Below are 17,984 nucleotides of genomic sequence, written 5' to 3' on the forward strand. Positions count from 1 at the left end.
TTCACTCTTTCCCTTGCCCATCACTCCTAAGACCCTCTGGCTGGCATTTTTTGTTTTTTGTTTTGGAGGTGTAGGGAGCCTTTAACCTCAGAAAAACTGGAGGAGCGCCCAAGGGGCTTCAAAAAGGAAGGCAACGGTAGTTCACATGTACTTGTTTTTATAGTGAGGAAAAAAGATGGGTAGTGGTAACCAAAGCTATCTCCGAGGCAAGGTCACGCCTTACATATGAAATTGTACTAAAAATAATGATGATTACCAATAAGTAATCAGGCCAGTCTCTAGAGTGAGGGTCGACCGGCTTTCTGTGCACCCACTGCCACACCCCATGGAAAACAAGACCTGCAATGCCCAAGATGGTGGACATTATTTTACTACTTTTTTCTACCATACTGCAGTCTTCCAAGATCAGCGTACAGTGTTCCAGATCTGGTAAAGAAGAAAAAGCTTTAGGTAAGGGAGATTTGTTCCATCTGTAACACACTTAATTCATTGGGTGGGGACAACATATAAGTCATTTGGGTATTGGCTGTTGCTGGCGGCATTCACAAATGGGATTACAGAACCATTCCCCAGGAACCCTCTCGCCTCCTGTCACACCATGAAAGCCAACCAGGGACTGACCATAATACAAGGTCGCCGGGTTCATGGCAGAAACTGAAAACAAACAAGGCCAACCGAGCCAATTTTTAGGCTCTGTCGTTTCCACCTCATCCTGGAGGGGCTTGTCCCTCATCCCCAATTTCTTGTGAATTTCATCAATATTACCAAGGAGCAAGAACTGATCTTATATTTTCAGCCGTTAATGCCCCAAATTTACAAAGCACAGCCAGTTTTCTTAGCGAGGTCACATATTCTTCCACAGACTCCCCTTCTCCACGAACCCTTCTGCATAAGGGACAGCATCAGTGCTTAGTTTGAGCCGGTGGTTTCAGGTGCTCGGCACTTAATTGTCAGCAACGCTTGCTTGTAACAGTCTGCCAAAAGGTGGCGCTGTCTGGCTAATATAGAGATGACCACAAAACAGTTAATTAATAACTCAATATACATTAAAAATGACTATTACCTGCCACCCAATCCATTCATTTAGCTTTGGGGGCCTGAAATAGTCCGAATTGTCACACTTGTAGGAGTGTGAATGTTAGTACTTGTGTTGTTCCTGTCATTAGTGTCGCTGGCAGGGGCAATGTGTGATACAAGGTGCAGTGGCCACCTGACGAGAGCCCTGCATTTATATTTTTGCATTCCAGTATGGTGCTCACTTTGAGCAGATAGTGAATGTCTATATTTTAAAGGGAAATGTCCAACACATTTAGCCCACATGACACCTCCTCGCTCAGTGCCGGTAAGGTGTCAAGTAGCTAATGTTCTTCTGCCCCAAGGCTGAACTAGAGAAGAGCTACTTTGCATTCAGTACCTAGATTTGCCTCACATACCCTCCTCCTTGCACAGTTCAAGAGCCCCCTTCTCCACTTGTTTTATTTTAGTGGCGGTTTACTAAAAAAAAAATGCTGTGTTGTTACGTTTTGCACAAACGAGCGTACACAAACCAAAAAGACATACAGTTCCACAAAAGACGACAGTACACGTCAATAACCCACTTTTACGTGCAAATGACAGAACTTACTTTGTGCGGTGTAAGGAGTTTTGTTTGACACCAGTGTCTTCCTCTGGCGATCACGCTTCCTCAGCAACAGAAGTGATTTTTCCAAAACCTTGTATGTGATCCCCAACCCATACGTCTTCCACTGTCTCTAGTCTACAGTTGGACAAGCACTCTTAAAATAATACATTCATTTAAGGTCATTGATCAGCAATCATTTACACAAGCACCATAAACTCTCCAGCGTGTCAGTCACTTAAGTTTAAGAATTATTACCAACACAATATAGAAACCTGGTGTGCCTGTCACTGAAGACCATTAAACAAGCACAGTAACTGTCAAAGTGTGCTTGTCACTGAAGTATTTGCGTTTTGTGACACTTGCTGAACAAACTCTGAAATATTATAAAATGAGATTCTACCACCGGTTGACTACCAAAGTTACCTACTTTCATCAAGCAGGTGGACAAGTTGTGCCTGTCACTGTCGCCCACCAATATGTAGCGTGTCCCACTTACCGGCCTTTATCTCTCACCGGTACTTTAATGTCTCCTCTCACTGAAGGCCACTGATCTAGTCTCCACTAAAGCCACCTCCTACCGGGGCAGAGCATCTCAGTGTCCACCTAAAAGCAGTTTACAAGATGGCCCACTGATGCTGGTGAACACACTTTTTGTCTCAACATGGTCAGATACATCAGCCCAACTGACTGACCTAGGCTCCCACACTGGACGCTGACGTCACTCCACCTCCTCCTTGTAGCTGATGTTGCTATCTCACAGCAGGCCCAGTTGGTAGGCCCCGGCTTTGCAAAACTCTGCTTTACTCCATTCTTCTAACCCTCCAAATGTGAAGGCCTCTGATATTTTCAATTTGGTAAGTCTCGCCATTTTTTAAGAAGAGCCAGGAATACAGTATGAACTCATGTTTTCATTTTAAGACACACATATGATGTTGCAAAACACAGGCATGTCAAACATCTGTGGTCTTATTACCAATTCTACAGATGTTGTTTTCATTTTCTCACTTCAATACCCTGTACAGTGCCATTGTTAGATGTTGTCATTTCCACTGCAGCTTGCTTGTCTTGTGAGGTTATCATGTGCTGGTGTTTATCTTTCTCACTCCTTAACAAGAGCCCTACTATTGACTTTCTTGCCATATCTCCCTTCATACAAAAATTGAATTGCCTTTTCTTTCCTGTTTCTTAGTTTGGCAATGCTGGCCAACTTTTTTAGATCTGAGTTTTGGCCACACAGTTTCAAACAGACCTATCACTAACAATATACACAGAGTGGGCTTCGGATCCGCTCCTTTCAACCATTGGCTTTCCTTGACTTGCCTCATTCAGCCATTAGCTTGAGACTTTGTCGATTATGTCTTGGTTCAGCCCAATTGATTCTTCATCTCTCACCTAATATTACTGGCTGTTTAGGTGTATCTTTCTGCCTCCGCTGGTGGCCTTGCAGAGTACTGCGCAAGGGACTACATTACAACTATAGCCATGTCAGTCCACAGCTCCTGGTTCCTATGTTACTTGCACTACTGTGCTAAGACTGAATGTGTTGGCACATTGAACTCAGACCTATTAACTTTTCCAATGCTTGTTTTTCTCTTGTTCAATTGTGAGAAAGTGATAATTGGAAGCCATAGCAATATTTTCCCACTAATTTACTCCTGTTCTCTTTGTTAATCAGCCATCAGCCTCACATTTTCAAAGCCGCCTCTGCTTGTTTTCTATGAGCATCCACCCTGGTATAAACTCTTGCCATGAATAGTATTTTTGGGAGAGTTAGTGTTGCTTTCAGTATTGTTTTCAAACAGACGTTGAGCGCTATACTTAAGTAATATGCAGTCAGGTGGCCTCCCTATTGTTTAAATTGCTAAAGAATAAATCACAATATGTTACTTGTTGGTGCAAATGAGTTACCTTAGTAACTATGGATTCTTATAATCCACATTGTACTGGGAGTGAAATGTATCAGTCAGAATGATTTTCCATTAGCCCTCTGTGCCCCTAGTGACAAGTAACGCATCAATTACAAGTGAGGTGTATGGGGTTTGCCTGCAAAATTGTTACTAAGCTGGGAAAAATATTGTAGTCAAAATGGCAAATAGTAGCAAATGTCCAGCTTAGACCATTGTGCCCAGATTTAGAAGGATGTTATGGGACGCAGTTCAGCACCCAAGGAAAGAGCAGAAAACCGTGAAATCTACAGAGATATGACACTATCCTGCTCTCTCCCTAGCAGCGGCGCACAATTATGCTGCTGAGAGTTACACACACACCCCTTTGCACCACAGTATGTGCTTGAGTCGAGCATAGGTTTTGTACTGAAAATTGACCCTTCCATGATAAAATTATATGCATAGACAAACTTGGAATCTTTTCTCATTTCGGAGTATGCTGTACAGTGCAGCACATATCCAAATTCGGAAAAGTTAGGGAAAATAAAAATGTGGTGTTATTTTATGGTGCAAAGCCCTGTCTACTACTGTTAGTAGATAGGGTTTTGTGTCAAAACACATGCGTGGTTGCATGGGAATGGCCAGGTACCACCCATAAAATGCCCCCTTGACGCACAGTAACGCAAAGTTTTGCACTGGTAAGTAAATAAAAATATAATAATTTGCACTGACATCCAAGTTAAGTGAACACTGTTAGAAGATCAAACACACTGCTGCTAGGAATAACATCACAGCTAGTTCCTTGTTTTGCATGACCTATCTGAATCTGTATTCAGACAGGTACTGAGGAGTGTGGGGTTGCTGTGGCCGATGTCTCGCTTGGATGTAGATGAATAAAATACTAAAGAATGTGATAGTGAAATAATTCATGAAGTATGCAGCAGAACGCCTGTGTGGATGAAGCAGCTTGGACAACATTTTTAGAGAATAAGTGAAGAAGTATATGTGTAATTAGAGTTGCTGTTAAGAAAATGCTAATTTATACCACATATGGCCATGCAACACTTATTTATCGAAGTTGCAAGTGAGGTGTGTTAAGCCATTACTGCCACAAAAAAGTGACTGGGCTAGATTTATTGGTGGCCTCTGGTGGATTATGCTTTTAACAATGTTGTTAATAACTTTGTTGAATGTCAGTTACCTGACTAACTTTGGAGTTCATGGAGGATGAAAAGACACATGATCATGGTGGTGTATTATTTTTCTGAGTGGATATAGTTTGAGTTTGTCATTCCTCATACAGAAACAAGGTACCAGGATTTCTGTTAAGATTTATTCAAGGAAAGGTCTACCATTTTCATTGGTTTTCCATGTTGGCGGACAATTAATGTTGTATTTGATGACTTTTGGATGACTCTACAGTGCCATAAGCAGGTGGCCCTCTACAAACAGTTCATCATGCAATCAGGTAGCCGAGTGCACTCCTGTTTTATCACGTTTGTGTTGTCTTCAGTTTCATTTGGTTTTGACGTGCGTCCCGGGTGGTGGAAGCTCTAATGTAATGTTAATCTATCGAGGTGAATTATGGGTCTTGTAGTAAAACGGTTATGAACAATGAATAAACAGGGGAGGAGTCATGGTTAACGTGGTTAAAAGGAAAGCAGGTGTTAGAGAGTAGATAGACAGTTCAACAAACTAGGAATGAGGCCACTATATGCATTACTGGTATGAAGGGAGTTCTACAAGCTTGGTTTTGAGGGGCACCATAGAACCCATGAATCAAAGTAGTGGGGTTAACAGTTTAATGTTTTTTTTACAAATTGGTGTTCTGAAAAAAGGAGGGAGAGTCATTTCATTTGACTTATATGTTGATTAGCTAGAGGGAAGACGCTGATTCAAGCATTTTTTAAAAAAACGAATACATAATGAGTGACTTCTGAGCTAGTATAATTCATGTCCGTGTAAACATATAGTTTAATTTCTGCTATTTACATTTGTAGTGAATCCCTGACGAAGGGCAAGAACATGGTCCGAAACGCATTGGAAATTATTCACTATCGAGGATGAATTATGTATAGTTCGTGCTCTAGAAGAAAGAGGTCTGGATGGACACGTCTACTGCATTAGCATTAAAAATACATACAATGGCTTTTCATGTGACAGAATGAAATGGAATTAAACATTGAAAACATTGGAATAATTTGAATAAAGGAAAAACAACTAATTTAATTGTGGTACATTCATTGCAATGGGCAATACAAGCAGTGCTTCCGGGAAGGGAGCAACATGACACTCCCATATTTATATGTTCCTCTACAAACAGTCCCATAAACAGATGGCCCTGTATGTACAAACCACAAGCGAATGGGCTTATGAAGAGAATTAATTGTCGCATTAAGTGAGTGGTGCAGATGTATATTTCATCTAATGTGGATGTCCAGATGAGTTTGCACTTGAAAATCTGGTTGTATCATTGTACACCACAATCACTACTGTTTGGCACCTTTTGCATTGCTCTATAAAAGGGTCTTAGGGGCACATGCATCAACATAAGAAATTGCGATTCCTTAATAGCAATTTTTTAGAAATCGCATTCAGGTATCGCAATTCCTTATGCATGTAGGAATCGCTAAAAGAAATTGCGATTCCTACATATTCCTTAATTGCAATTCGCAATTAAAGAATCGCTTGCCATTCAATCCTATGGACCTAGAGGCCCATATGAATGAATGAGAATTGCATGCGCAATTTGCGAGTACCAAATAGGTACTCGCAAATTGCACATGCAATTTCAAGGGTGCAAGGGTGCCAAAAGGACACCCTGAAGCACCCCTGAAATTGCCATGTGACCACATGAGGCGCACACACATGCCCCAAGGGCATGTGTGTGTGTAACATGGAACTTTAAAAAATGCACTAAGGTTTTCGCAAATTACCATCAACTTTAAATTGATGGTAATTTGCGATCCCTAATTGCGAAATCGCAATTTAAAATTGCATCATGCATTGCATTAAGGGAATCGCAATTTGCGCTTCCCTAAATGCATTCGCAATAAGTATTCGCATATTTTGCAATTACTTAAATTGCGAATTTGCATTTGGGTTGATGCATTCCAAATGCAAAAATACCGGTCACAAAGGGTCCAACCGGTGTTTAGAATGATGCATGTGCCCCTTAGTTATTAATTTGCACCAGGTTCACTGTGGGATATGAAAACACATGATGTGAAGGACTCTGTGTAAGACATAGTGCCAAAAAGGTTGGTGATAGATGTAAATCTGAGAGAAATGTGTCAGTTTATTTGGTGAGGTTGGATTAACGAAAGATTCATTGCAAAGGAATGGGACGGTTTTCGGAAAATCAGCACTCTTAGGGAGACTTCAGTAAGGGTTTGAGAGTAGCAGATGGTGGATGGAAGAGCACCAATAGGGTGATGTTTGTTGGTTTTAATGAGGTAAACTATTTGGGGGCAGGCAATAATGGACTTGGTTTGGCTAAAGAGGAGGCTGTACAGGTGAGTCATATGAGAGCCAGGCTTACGATCCCGCTTCGACCTGTTGGTAATGAGGTAGTCCATCCAGTTGAGATGGAGGCTTACTATGCAGATTTCGAAATTGAAATGAACCAGGATGTTGTTGTAAGTTGACGTCACAGTGTAGTAAGACAACGAGGATATTTGAAGCATTTGAGTGTTATATTTATTAATGGACTATTTTGCTCTTTTATTTTGAAATGCGTACCATGGTATCAAGGGTCTTATGTTTTGACTCTTGTACTTTCTCCACAATCATGTTGTCAGTTCTTTCCAGTGACCTCTATCATGTGTGAGAGTGTTAGGATCATTCTGATGTTATAAATTTGTGTCTTCGAGGAGCATTGTTGCAAGCACTCTCTTTGGGCTCCTCCTACCTCCATAAAGTCATACCGGGTATTTTTTGTGGTGTGGTCCTTGCAAGCGGTGTGGCCCAGAGTGACCCATATTGGAAATGGTGATGGTCAGTCTGCCCAAGATCTCACCGCATTTTAACATATACCCATAGTTTGAAACACAAATAAATGCAAAGATAAGAGCCTTCCTACATAGACGAATGAGCATACACAAAGACAACTATTTTTACCTGAGTACGCACAAACTGATGATTGACTGCTGCAGGTGATGATGTACTCCTGATATAAAAGAAAGTAGCCACATGTCGAATTACCCATCAGCTGACAAGCTCATGTTAGAGGCTACTCAGTGCTAATTAAGCCTAGATGCAGTGTAATCAGCACATGGGTGATTGATGGAGGACCCCTTGTCCACTCTCCATCTGCCGCTACACCACCAAGGAGCTCATGGCCCTGTACCCCGGATGCCGCAACAGCAGCTGCTTCACGTCCTCTCTGCGATCGACAAAAGGACCTTTTGCTTGCCACCACTGCTGCTTCGCCTGCCACTCAGGACCACCTGCCTGCACTAGACACAGTGCCACTTTTGCTCAGAAGACAACCAACACCTCAGAACTACTCCAATACACCCTGCTCAATGCCTCTCCATCTGCAAACATGCCACGGAAATCTGGGACACCATCACCACCCTCTCCCCTGATGTGGTTTTCATCACCAAGACGTGGCTCAACCCCTCCTTAAACCCTGACATCGCCACTGCCACCACAGACGATACACCGAGACTGCACCAACAAACACGGCGGAGGCATCTCCATCATCTACAAGGAACCTATCAGAGGTACCGTCACCAACGACAACCCAATGCCTCTCATGAAATGCCTCAACTTCCAAATACAAACCAATGCTAAGACCATGATAAGAGGCACCCTTGCCTACAGACCTCTGGGACCACAACTAGCCTTTTGCAATGCCCCTCCAACCTCATCGCGCCCCACCCTCGCTATCAATTCCAACCACTACGTCCTGGTCGGTGATCTTAATTTCAACATCAACAACCCCAACTGCACTAACTCTACCTCCCTCCTGGAGAACCTCAACCATATCGGCCGCACCTAACTGGTCTCCGAACCTACGTGCAAAGCCGGGTACATACTTGATACCATTTTTACTTCCAGAGACTGAATCAAATTCGCCCACGTCACATGACTCACTTGGACTGACCACACCATCATTCACTTTGCCATCTCTGACGCCCAGTTTACCATCACCAAGCACCACTTCGCCACCCACTGCAGCTGGGGCAAGGTAACTAAAACCCAATGGGTACAGGCCTTCAGCACCACCAACCTGAAATATCAGCAGACCTTGACCAGGCTGTCCAGAACTTCTCCACCTGGATCAACAATTGCACCAACAGGGTCACTCTGCTGGGGCCAGCAAGAACCAAAAAAACTTCAAAACAAGTTAGGTGGTACACCCAGAGCTCGCAACCACCAAGTGCAACTTCTATCGACTTGAGAAGCGATGGCACAACACCAAGGACCCCTCCGACAGAGCCGCTCACAAAGCAGCCCTCAGCAGCTACTATCTGCACATCAAGGAAGCCAGTAGAGCAGTCATCACTGACCGCATCGAATCCACGGCCAACCACATGGAGGAACTCTTAAAAATTGTCAAGGATTTCTCCAACCCAACAGCCACAGAGAACATCATCCACCCCTCTCAATAACTCGGCAACACCCTCTCAGACTACTTCCACAGAAACATTGCCTCCATCAACAACATCTTTGACCCCCAACCCAGCCCTCGACAACCTCGATCAACCTGCGAACACCAGCCGAACGATAACCGCCTGGTCTCCACTCACCACTCGGACCACCACAGTCATCATGTCATCCATCCACTCCAGAGTGCCCACCGGCCCCCTTCACCTACCATCGCTTCAACCTTGAAACCAACCCAATCAGCACGTAACTCACCAGCATCCTCAACACCTCCATCTCCACAGCAACCTTCCCAGATGGATGGAAACCCCCAGAGGTCAGACCCCTCCCAAAGAAGCCCTCTGCCAACCCCAGCGAACTCAAAAATTACCAACCTATTTCCGTGCTCCCTAACCAAACCAAAGTACTCGAACGTCATCAAATAACAGCTCATCAAATACCTAGAACAAAACTACTGACTCAACGCCTCGCATTCAGGATTCTGTGCCAATGACAGCATGGAGACCACGCTAATTGCCATCACAGGTGACATCAGAACTCTCCTCAACTGCAGCGAAACTGTGGCCCTGATCCTCCTCGACCTCTTTGCTGCGTTCTACACCATCTCCCACCACACCCTCATTGACAGACTCCACAACATCTGCATACAGCAAAACAGCAGGTAACACCCTAGCGGATACTTTCCAAAGAAAGGTCAAAGCCGTCTACAATTCTTTCTTACAACTGCCCAACGGCCAAACATAAATCCCTGGTGAGCACCATTAAAGTACACCCACCATAGACACACCCACCATCAAACCAGGTTCCCCAGCATACCCTTGCTCCCCTAAAATGTTACTCCTAGCGCCTGAGGCTTTTGCCCCCCTTTAACAGTGATCTTTAATGCCATGATCACTTCTGAGAGATATCCATTACAATGGAAGAAAGCATCCATATTGCCACTATTAAAAAAACACTTTGAATATTAAGGATCCACTTAACTATAGACCTATCTCTAGACTCCTTTTCCCTTCAAAGGTGGTAGAAAAAGCTATCAATTTAGAACTCACTGCTTTCATCAAGAACAACGAAATTCTGGATCCCTCCCAATTTGGGTTTTGGGCTCGCCACAGCACAGAGTTAGCACAGATCATGGTCACTGAGGAGCTCAGAAGGATTTTGGACGGCGGGGGCAACAATGTTGAAGGCCGCTGATATATCCAATATCAGCGGCCTTCAACATTGTTAGTCACGGGCTGCTGATGGACTGTCTGGCAAACATCTGGATCAGGGATAAGGCGCTCTCCCTGCTAGGCTCCTTCCTATCCGACCAACCTCAGTGGGTCACACTGGGCGACTTCGAGCACCCCCCTTCTAACGGCCATGTGGGGTTCCACAGGGTTCCTCCCTCAGCCGCACACTTTTTAATCTATATGTCACTCCGCTAGCCAGACTAATAAAAAGTCACGGTTTCGCCCTGGTATTGTATGCCAACGATACACAAATAATCACTTTGGTAAGCAAATCATGCAATTCTATTGCTAGCAGCTTTCATGACTGCATGAGCCACATTGGGAAATGGAAGTTAGAAATTTTCTGAAACTAAACTCGCCCAAACAGAGGTCCTACTTTTTTGGAAATAATCCTAAATTTTGGACCACTCATTGGTGGCCGGCCCATCTTGGACCACTACCCCCGCCGGTTTTTAAAAGCAAAAAATCTGGGAGTAATCATGGATAATAAATTATCCTTTGAGGCCCAAATCAATTCCACCACTTCCAGCTGCCATTTTATACTAAACATTCTGAGGAAGATCTCACCCTCAATCCCAATAGAACTCAGGAAAACAGTTACATCGGTCTTAATTTTTTCAAGGCTGAATTACTGTAATGCCCTGCTCACTAGTGCGACAAAACTTAGTATTCAAAAATTGCAGATTGTACAAAATACCGCAGCCAGGGTTCTCCTGGGAATTCCTAAATCTGAGTCTGTAACTTCCTCCCTCCCTCAGCTGCATTGGCTGACAGTAGCAAAGCAAATTAAATTCAAATCTCTTTGCATTGCTTTTAAAACACTGAATCAAATGGACCCAACTCAACTAGCATGCTTTTTAAAAACATATGTCCCGGCCAGGCCACTAAGATCAGCAGAACTCAGAAATGTGATTGTCCCTAGGACAAAAAAGATTAAGTGGGGTGGAAAGAGTTTTGCTTGCACCACAGCAAGACTCTGGAACACCCTACCGACCGCTCTTAAGAAAGAGACAAATTTATTAAAATTCAGGAAGAACCTAAAAGCTTGGCTCTTTAGAACATAATTGTACTCTTCTCTTTCTAATTACATGTGTTTTTCAGGTAGCGCCTAGACACCTCAGGGTATTGTTTCGCTTTATAAATTATTCATTCATTCATTCATTCACTCAGTTCACAGACAACAGGTTTAGTCCTCTTCCAGCAAAGGGGAATGTTGGTTAATAAAAGAGATAGTGAATCACCAGTCTTAAAACCCCACCCTGCTCCAAACCTCCTTATAAGATAAAACCCTCCAAACCTCACTAACACCATAACCTCCTCTTATATGTGCATTACTAACAACCACAACAGTGCAGGTCTAAACAAAGTGGCTGCCATTTTATAACAAGATAACATTTTGTAAATTAATGTGAGTCCTTTTCAATGCCATTGTGACGGATGACTGTGATCTTGATTGGTCACCTTGAAGAAAACATAATAAAAATGTAGGTTTAAAAAAAAAAAATGATAGTGGTTGCTATATAAATTGTTATGGTATGTATGGTAAAATGATTCTTTTTGTTATAGTCATCCCCCAACTTTTCTGGACTGATGCTGCTGTTATATGACTGCACAGTGGGACACTGCTAACAAGACCCCAGTGCATGTGCTCCAACCCCTCAAACAAGTCGACAATGGCTAAAGTCCTGATTGGCATATTTATCTTAAATATACAGCCCTAGTATATGGTACTAAAGTGTACCCATGGCCTATAACTTAAATTTCACTAGATGATATTGTGGCCCCTCTAAAGTGACAATGAAAAGCATGTCTCTAGATCTGCCCCTACCGCCTGGGCAGGCAATTTTAAAACTGCTAGTTCAACCTGGCAAGATAAACCTTTTGCCAAGCCTAAACCTTCTTTTTTAATACCTATACCTAACTCCTAAAGCAGGCTACAAATGCCCATAGAGTAGATTGTATAGTACTTAAAAATATAGTACTTAAAAATGAGGGCATGTGTACTTATGTTTTACAAGCCCTGGCAGTAAAAACTCTCCAAAGTCATTTTTCACCGTGGTAAAGTTGACTCTCCCATAGAAAATCATTGGATTACATTATAACACTTTATAATGTACAACTTCAGATTGGTAATAGCTAGAAAAACAAGTTTTGCAATGCAATAGGTATCGCATTTACGCGAGTTTGAGCTATTGGCATTGTAAATTACAATGCCTTTTATTTATTTTTTGGTTTTTACAATGCTAATAGCTTAAAGCCTTAAACTCACGTAAATGTGAGACCTATTGCATTGCAAATTCTTGTTTTTTTTAATGCGCTCTCCCTGGAGCACAGGAGCTGCTCGAGAACTCCCACAGCTGTGGCTGCAGTCAAACCAAAGCAGCCTTGGAGGAGAATGTGCTCCTGAATGAATGAAAGAATGAAATACTACTTTTGTGGGAGCCCAAAATCCACTGCACCCCAAAATCTAATTGCGTCAGGATTTACCTTATTTGAACCCACTCCACAGTCCTTGATCTGGACATAGAATACTGCAGCCTCGCCCCAATACAAAGGTGCCCCACACAATATGAGTAGGTCATGAATGGACCAGGACAATCTATAACGGAGTTGTAGTGCAGGAGGAATTTTAAAAGCTTTATTACATAATTATTAAATGCGGTAAAGAAATATTATGTTGTCACAAAGACTATAATGTAGCATGAAATACCAAATCAGAATGGTCCCAAAATCCCATGAATACAACAAATTTCTATTGAGAAGGGCATGAAACAGCAATTAGAAAATTAGGTGTTCCAAAAAGGGCGATAACGAAAGCCAATGCAAAGAAGGGGCGGAGCTTACACTCCACTTCTGAAATCTAATCGATTACAAGAAGCCTCGCAGAGTGAGCAGCGCATGCACCGCGGCATCTATGCGAAGGAGTACAAATATATATTTTTTCTCTTGAGGGAGTTATTCTGCATGCCTAATTGCCCAAACATCATCCAAAAATCACTGGTTTGCAAAAAGTGTTTATTTCCTATTCTTTAAAGCATAACCGTGTATTCAGTGTAGAGGGTTTTCATTCAGGAAATATAGATTCCCTCAAAAGGAACGTCAGAATTAGCACTCAGCAAGAAGCTCAAGTTCTTTACGAGCATATCTTCTTGTCTTTTTGTCAAAATGGGAGACTTCCGACTGTCACCAGTTGAACCCGAGGTAAATGGCAAGCACCTCACCGAACACCCTAGGAAATATTTCACAAACCAATCATAAAAGTTTTGACGTTCAGGTCCTTAAACTAAATCTGAAATGAAAACAGATGCTACTGCCTGTACAGCTTTCACCAAGATTTCAACAAAGTCTTATTTTGAAAAATACCGGATGCAACAGTTGACTAACAATGAAGAGAAGTAGCGACAGGGTTAAAAATCTGTTACAGTTCATAAAATAATTCATTTCCGTCACTTCACGAACAGGGATAACTCTCAATCGGCAGTTACACCATGTAAAACAAACTAGAAGTTACTGTGGAAGAACAGCAGTTTGTAGGATATGCCTTGCTTTGGCGAATGAAATTGCCATATCCCACCAGAAAAGGGAAAGAATGAAAAAAAACATTTAAGGCGGAAGAAGAGGTGGGCGAAAACCACTGGCAAACTCTAGCCGGCAACATCTGCCCGCGAAATATAAATGTTTTATCTGTGGAAAACTCCACTCCCTGCACTCGTTCAAAAATGGTGCCTCCCATCCCAGCCATGCACAGAAAGATACGTGAGGAACATTCCATTGGAGAGAGAAGAGGGGACGAATTCAATATGAGGCGACTGAACCATTAAATCAAATACCCTAACAAACTATTATACGTGCATGATGTGCCCTTTCCTGGGAAGGGGATACACCCCATCAAACCCAATGGTTCAGGTGCCACAGCAGTACGTTCACTCGCTGCATACCACAATAAAGAAGAAACGCGCCCCGCGCCTTTGCCCGGTACCTTGCCGAAATGCGCTGCCCAGTGAATCTGGGTCCAGCCGTTGAAGGAGTCTTCCGCAGCCAGCAGATTCAATTAATTGAAACGCCACAATAAAGAAGAAGCGCGCCCCGTGCCTTTGCCCGGTACCTTGCCGAAATGCGCGGCCCAGTGAATCAGGGTCCAGCCGTAGAAGAACTCCTCCGCTGCCAGCAGCTTCAATGAATTGAACGAGGAAGCGGCGGTTCACACGCCCCTTCCCTGCTGCTACCGCTGTCTGGTACACCAACGTAACAAGCAAAACAAGTGCCTACCCAGTAATTAAAGGACACTGGATAACGCCGCAAGTAAAAGATCCAGTCCGGGTGGGCGGGGCCAAAAGGAGACAGGGCGGTAACAAGGAGGGACAAAAAGCCTCAATTACAATCGAAAGCCAGCTTTTAACATTAACGATGACGCAAGCCAATGAAAAGAAGGGGCGGAGCCTACACTCCACTTCTGTAATCTAATCGATTACAAGAAGCCTTGCAGAGCGAGCCAAGCATGCGCGCTGCAACGCAAAGCGAGACCTAATGATTCAAGGACTCATCTCAATAGTAATTTAAAATAAAACCTAATGTTCAAGTCAGATTTTATATCACTATTTTGAAAAAAACACTTTTAGAAACTTGCCGTTTTCCTACCTAAGCCTAATGTGCCTTTTTGCCAGTATTCAGTGTCACCTGACTATTAATGGCTTTCCTATGGCGAGATGTGTATTTCTCCCAGACAGTGGACAAAGGCTTGGGTTTGAGGAGATGTTTTCCCACTGATAGGATGGCCATCTGGACTGTATCCAGGAACTTAATTAATTTCAAAGGGGCCTCCCCTGTCACAAGCAGGAAAACCCTGTTGGTGAGGGGGCATTTTTTTTTTATTTTCAAAAACAAAATCCCACTTTGGGGTGTTGCTTTTGGAAATAAAAAACAATTTAACTTTGCTATATGGCTCTGTCATGTTTGACGGAGCCATGCGGCAAAGTGGCAATGCATAGATGGGAACTGCCTTGACGGCGGTTCCTGTCTATACATTAAATGTCCACTGGCATGATGGACATGTTTAAATATGGCAGTCGGGTCCTCCGCCAGGGTGGTGGAATAAAATACTGTGTGCCCTGACAGAGGACGGCTTGACCGCCAACAAATAAATTGGGCCCTAAGTCAAACCTCCTACCGGGTCAAACCTGGTCTCTGTTTGTGACCCACACACCGTCACAGTCGGCGTTAACTCTTAATTTTGGTTCAATCTAGAATGACCAGTTGCTCGCGGTTGTCTTTTTGTGCTTGTTGACACTAAAACATAAAGAAAACTTTAAACATTCATATCTACGGTTCCCTTTGTTGGATTTGTCTTGTCTTGGTCTCATTTTGTTATTTAAATATTCTACATATATTTATAAATTGGAGTGGAAATTTAATGTGTTGTGTTTTTGACTTTTCAGTAGTTTTGGTAGTTCTCAATGCTTTACATATTTTCTTAAGCTAAGCCTGTCTGCTCTGTGCGATAGCTACCAGGGTCTTAGGTTTAAATGACTAAAATCTGAACTGCATGTAGCAAGAATAGTGACATTATTACTTTTGATGGATTATCATCCACCCCAACTAGTAATCCACTTTCTCACCATATGCTATGGAATATTTGCTCTTATTGATGTTATGCCAGATAGCTCATCAACGATTTCTCTCGCCCTACTGATTTAATTGAGGTGCCAGATTACTTTTTCAGGTCGGATACCCAACAATATTGAGTGATCTGGTGATACAGAGTGAAGTTAAGTAATTTGGAAGTTCACATGGCAGGGCGGACCTAGTAGGTCTCAGCCGTGGAACATAGGGTAGTTTAGATCTCGTGCCTCAGGGATCATTGTACTATGCCTTAGCACCACTGTATGAAGTAGAACCCTTTGAAACACTTGTCTACCAGTATTAGTAATTGTGATCAATCTAACACTTCTTAGGGAGATTAAAGTATCCGTACAGCACACTCAGATTGCAATATACTGGCTAGAGTGCATTATAGATTTGAGCGTTCACAATTATTCCTTCTGACTTTCAAAAATAAATTGTGCTATATTGCAATATTTCAAAATCACTAAATCTACAATCGTTTTCTGTTAGGTAATTGCAGGTGGGAGTCAAAGACATCTAGGGCTGGTTTATTCTCTGTAACTCAAATAGCCCTCTTTTGTTGAGCTAGGTCTATTAGCAAGATTCATATTGCAAGTGCTGTAATACTAATCACATACTACCAACCTTTTTCTACAGACTGACAAACAATCTCTGGGTATCAGTTGTCAATGGTTGTCCCTCTACTTACAATCAGTCGTTATAAGGCCTCTTAGCAGTGCTCCTGAGTGACTTCTATATACATCACTCTATTTCTACTTCAGTGTAGCTGAGCCGATGGATGTGTGGTATTTTTAGAATAAAGTTGAGTACTCCCTGCACTTTCCAAGGCCCAACATACTCATTGTTATGGTTGAGGATAATGTGTCTCACAGTAGCATGTTACTTAGTTGATGGAATGGATCAATGTCACTGGGGTACCACTTTCCCATTCCTTGGTTTTCACGTATCATTTAAATCATGTGTGTTAGTTCAACAGTCCAAATAAAATAATACAATAAAACACCCAGAATGTAGTGATATGTTAATGCAGAGCATGGATACATCAGTTCTGAGTTATACTACTTACAATTTTTTATTTGATATTGTAGAAGCTCAAAAAAGTTATGTGGTACGTGAATATGATAAAAGTGGGTAAAATGTCCATAGATGCAAGTAACTTGATAGATGTTGTTGTTACATAGGGTGTGTGTGAATTGTCATCCAAGTGTGATGTCACAGCCTTTTGTGTTTCCAATAAGAGGTGTGTTTAGGAGAATGGTGTGCCAGAGTGAGCAAATGGTAGAATGTGATATCATAGGGAATGTATTGTGTTGTAACAGACCTCAGGTAGCATACTAGTGTGAATAGGCTGCCATCAGTGAAGAGATCTGAACTGAGGATTAGGAGTAGCAGAGTGAGGGGAATGTAAATTTGTAAATACTTTATTATCAGTCGGAACCCTGTGTGCAATTCCCATGATGCATTCAGTGTGGAACAGCAACAAAACCTTCTACTACCCCGGCATGAGTTTGAGGGTCCTGGGAGACCCACCACCGCCTGCCTGGGCATCTTGGTGTGCCCTTTAAGTGAGGGAACAGACCCTCCTCCACCACTTTTAGATGTCCGCTTGTGAGCATCTGGTATTGGAGACACTATTCTCTTTAGCCACAATTCTGGCCCACATGTCTCTTGTCTGGCTCATGGTTGTTGTCCAGACCAGGGCTTCAAACTACTGAGGCTCAACCCAAATTATCTAATTCACCATCACAGTAAACACATTTTCTGCGAATCTGGGTTGTCTTCTTCCAGACATCTTAAGCTAAATATTAAAAATAGCTCTGCTGCTTGTTCTTTGGGTTGTGACTGGTAAATGGTTTGTGTGTTTTGAGGCGTGTCTTTTGTAGTGGAAGCTGGTGTTGTGAGTGAGTAGATTTTGATCAAGTGTGTGTTAATGGACATCCATCTGCCACTGCTGTCCCCTGTTGTGAATGTCCACCTGCTCCACTCAGATTGTGGACAACTCTTAATATG

Source organism: Triturus cristatus, chromosome 11, assembly GCF_964204655.1.
Source record: "Triturus cristatus chromosome 11, aTriCri1.1, whole genome shotgun sequence".
In the NCBI taxonomy this organism is placed as follows: Eukaryota; Metazoa; Chordata; class Amphibia; order Caudata; family Salamandridae; genus Triturus; species Triturus cristatus.